We start from the raw sequence: 5102 nt of genomic DNA, 5'->3' as shown, positions 1-5102 counted from the left end.
GTTCATCCAATCGATCGGCTTCAGTTAGCTGCAGGAGCGAAGGAATCGCTCGATCGGGTTCAGTTAACATCCATCGATCGATCGCTCGTGTTCAGTAACGTGTAGCCTGCAGTGCAATCGCTCGGGTTCAGTTAGAGCCCAACACCTCGCTCGGGTTCAGTTAGAGCCAACGCCTCACACACACGCGCGTACGTGTACGGGAGAAGCGCGCATCGCTCGGCCCCTGACATCCCACCGTAACCGGGAACTCCCCAAAATTTTCCTCGCCCTCGCTTCTACCACGGTTTTTTCCGTCATGGACGGCCCAAAGAATGTCATGCAGCTGCGTCTCCGGCCCGCCCAGGACGAAAAGCCCATTTTCTGTCATGATTTTTTGTCATAGAAGTAGGAGCCCACCACATCTATGATGATACCGGGTTTTGTCACAATTATCGTCATAGAAGTGTCATATGTATGACAGAAAAAAATTATTTGGCCCAAAATGTCATGGATGTGTCTTTTTTTGTAGTGCGTTTATGGGTTAGGCATTAGAGACAACCGCATTCACTTTAAATAGGGAACCACATAATTCTATTGAGATGACACCATATGAACTAGGGTTTAGAGAAACCTAAGCTGTCATTTCTTAAAAGTTTGGGGCTGCGACGCTTATGTGAAAAGGGTTTAGCCTGATAAACTCGAACCCAAAGCAAATAAATGCATCTTCATAGGAGACCCAAAACAGTTGGGTATACCTCCTATTTCGGGTTCGGAAGCAAAAGTGATTCTTTCTAGAAACAGGTCCTTTCTCGAGGAAAAGTTTCTCTCAAAAGAATTGGGTGGGAGGATGGTGGAGACTTGATGATGTTATTGAACCATCACTTCAACTAGTGTGTAGCAGGGCACAGGAAGTTGTTCCTGTAGCGCCTACACCAATTGAAGTGGAAGCTGATGATAGTGATCATGAAACTTGGGATCAAGTCACTACCAAACCTCATAGGTCGACAAGGATGCGTACTATTTCAGAGTGGTACGTAATCCTGTCTTGGAGGTCATGTTGCTAGACAACAATCAATCTACGAGCTATGGAGAAGTGATGGTGGGCCCGGATTCCAACAAATGGCTCGAGGCCATAAAATACGAGAGGATCCATGTGTGAAAACAAAGTATAAACTTTGGAAGAAGTACTTGATGGTCGTAAGGCTATTGGGTACAGATGGATTTTAAAAGGAAGACGGACAATGATGGTAAGTATCACCATTAAGAAAGCTCGACTTGTCGTTAAGATGTTTTCTGACAAGTTCAAGGAGTTGACTACGTGAGACTTTCTCACTTGTAGCGATGCTAAGAGTCTGTTGGAGTTATATTAGCAGTTACTACATTATTTATGAAAACTTGCAGATAGGATGTCAAAACATTGATTCCTCCATGATTTTCTTGAGGAAAGGTTGTATGTGATACAACCAGAAGGTTTTGTCAATCCTGAAATATGCTAACAAGTATGCAAAGCTCCAGCAATCCTTTTAAGGACTGGAGTAAGCATCTCGGAGTTGGAATGTGCACTTTGATGAGATGTTCAAAGATTTTAGGTTTATACAAAGTTTATGAGAAACTTGTATTTCCAAAGAAGTGAGTGGGTGCACTATAGAATTTCTGATGAGTATATGTTGCTGACATATTGTTGATCAGAAATGATGTAGAATTTCTGGAAAGCATATAGGGTTATTTGAAAAGTATTTTTCAATGGAAAACCTGGATTAAGGTACTTGAACATTGAGCACCAAGATCTATAAGGATAGATCAAAAACGCTTAATAGTACTTTCAAATGAATACATACCGTGACAAGATTTTGAAGGAGTTCAAATAAGATCAACAAAGAAGGAGTTCTTGGCTGTGTTATAAGGTGTGAGCATTGAGTGAGACTCAAGATCTGACCACGGTAGAAGAGAGAGAAAGGACGAAGGTCGTCCCCTATGCTTTAGACGTAGGCTCTACAATATGCTATGCTGTGTACCGCACCTGAAGTGTGCCCATGAGTCAATCAAGGGGTACAAGAGTGATCCAGGAATGGATCACATGACAGCGGTCAAACTTATCCTTAGTAACTAGCGAACTAAGGAATTTTCTCGATTATGGAGGTGGTAAAAGAGTTCATCGTAAAGGGTTACGTCGATGCAAACTTTGACACTAATCCGGATGACTCTGAGTAGTAAACCGGATTTGTATAGTAGAGCAGTTATTTGGAATAGCTCCAAGTAGCGCATGGTAGCTGCATCTACAAGATGACATAGAGATTTGTAAAGCACACACGGATCTGAAAGGTTCAGACCCGTTGACTAATAACCTCTCTCACAAGCGAGATATGATCAAATCCCATGGGTTTTGGATTCATTACAATCACATAGTGATGTGAACTAGATTATTGACTCTAGTGCAAGTGGGAGACTGTTGGAAATGTGCCCTAGTGGCAATAATAAAATGGTTATTATTATATTTCCTTGTTCATGATAATTGTCTATTATTCATGCTATAATTGTATTAACCGGAGACCGTAATACATGAGTGAATACGTAGACCACAATATGTCCCTGGTAAGCCTCTAGTTGACTAGCTCGTTGATCAATAGATGGTTACAGTTTCCTGACCATGGACATTGGATGTCGTTGATAACGGGATCACATCATTAGGAGAATGATGTGATGGACAAGACCAATTCCTAAGCATAGCACAAGATCGTGTAGTTGGTCTGCTAAAGCTTTTCTAATGTCAAGTATCATTTCCTTAGACCATGAGATTGTGCAACTCCCAGATACCGTAGGGATGCTTTGGGTGTGCCAAACGTCACAACACATCTGGGTGGCTATAAAGGCACACTACGGGTATCTCCGAAAGTGTCTGTTGGCTTGGCACGAATCGAGACTGGGATTTGTCACTCCGTGTGACGGAGAGGTATCTCTGGGCCCACTCGGTAGGACATCATCATAATGAGCTCAGTGTGACCAAAGAGTTGATCATGGGATGATGTGTTATGGAACGAGTAAAAGTGACTTGCCGGTAACGAGATTGAACAAGGTATTGGGATACTGATGATCGAATCTCGGGCAAGTAACGTACCGATTGACAAAGGGAATTGTATACAGGATTGATTGAATCCCCAACATCGTGGTTCATCCGATGAGATCATCGTGGAATATGTGGGAGCCAACATGGGTATCCAGATCCCACTGTTGGTTATTGGCCAGAGAGCTGTCTCGGTCATGTCTGCATGATTCCCGAAGTCGTAGGGTCTACACACTTAAGGTTCGGTGACGCTAGAGTTGTTATGGGAATTAGTGTGTAGTTACCGAATGTTGTTCTGAGTCCCGGATGAGATCCCGGATGTCACGAGGAGTTCCAGAATGTTCCAGAGGTAAAGATTTATATATGGGAAGTCCTATTTTGGCCACCGGAAAATGTTCGGGATTTTTCGGTATTGTACCGGGAAGGTTCTAGAAGGTTCCGGAGTGGGGCCCACCTGCATGGGGGACCCACATGAACGTGAAGTGGGGGCAAGGCCCCACACCCCTGGTCAAGGTGCACCAAGATCCCCCCTTAGAAGGAATAAGATCGTATCCCGAAGGGATAAGATCAAGATCCCTAAAAAAGGGGGATAACAATCGGTGGGGAAGGGAAATGATGGGATTTCTTTCCCCCACCTTTGCCAACTCCCCAATGGACTTGGAGGGCAAGAAACCAGCCTCCTCCACCGCTATATATAGTGGGGAGGCACATGGGAGCCGCACCCCTTCCCCTGGCGCAGCCCTCTCCCTCCCCAACACCTCCTCCTCCTCCTCCGTAGTGCTTGGCGAAGCCCTGCCGGAGAACTGCAAGCTCCACCACCACGCCGTCGTGCTGCCGGAGCTCTCCCTCAACTTCTCCTCTCTCCTTGCTGGATCAAGAAGGGGGAGACGTCCCTAGGCTGTACATGTGTTAAACGCGAAGGCGCCATTGTTCGGCGCTTAGATCGGAATCAACCGCGATCTGAATCTCTACGAGTACGACTCCTTCATCCGCGTTCTTTTAACGCTTCCGCATCGCAATCTTCAAGGGTATGAAGATTCACTCCCCTCTCTCTCGTTGCTAGTATCTCCATAGATTGATCTTGGTGATGCGTAGAAAAAATTTAATTTCTGCAACGATCCCCAACAAGTCCTACCTAGGCTCCATAGGGAGGTCCCCGGCGGTCTACATCCTAAGCGCTCCAGGGTATTGGGCCAATCGCCCTTTGCACTCTGGGTCATTGTGTGCAGGGTGAATACCAGCGCCACCTCTGCCATGGATGGCATGATCCAACTGTGCCACAATGTTGAACTGGACGTCTGACCGAGCTTTCAGAAGAAACGTACGATGTCGAGTGCAAATATATGTTACTGCATGGTGGTTAGTGCATATAGGCCAGTGGCCAACTCAGATCAAATACCCAAACCCTTAGTGTATTGGGAGCTCGCGGTAATGAGCAGAGATTCACGATCATGTGACCCCATCACCCAGTCTCGAGAAAATACAGAAACGGCCATGCCCAACCCTCTCTCTCTAGGGCGGTCTACCTGTCCGGCCGTGCCTTGTAATTATGTCGCGGGTACCCTCCAGGTCAACCCGACTATCCAGAGACTATCGGGAACTTAGGTCCACCTCTAACGAGCTGGTACCGCCTGTCCCTTCAGCCCAGCAGTAATGGTGACTCTCGCGGGTACCCCAATGGTCAACCCGACTTCACATATCTCGCGGGTACCCCTCGGGGCTGACCCGTCTTTAACATGGGCCTGGGATAAAGCCAAGGTAACCGTGTGTCCATAACATCAAGCAGAAAACCCGAGGAATCACCCTCGATGGAATCCACTTGATGTAATCATCGAGGTGAACATACGAGGAATCACCCTCGAGGTTCACACTTCAGGTGTTGCACGATAGAGTCGTATCGGGTGTGGTGAAGGAGGAATCACCCTCGGTAGACCATGGCCGATTAGCTACACTACAGGGTTATCATTAGGAGTGTGTTACGAGGTATCACGCTAGGCACTCGGCAGTAGCTCTGCAGAGTCATACAACTAGGGGGTGTGAGGTGATGTGACGGGCTCTGGAT

The sequence above is a fragment of the Triticum dicoccoides genome, chromosome 1A, assembly GCF_002162155.2.
Source record: "Triticum dicoccoides isolate Atlit2015 ecotype Zavitan chromosome 1A, WEW_v2.0, whole genome shotgun sequence".
Classification (NCBI taxonomy): domain Eukaryota; kingdom Viridiplantae; phylum Streptophyta; class Magnoliopsida; order Poales; family Poaceae; genus Triticum; species Triticum dicoccoides.
This window is presented reverse-complemented; position numbering follows the sequence as displayed.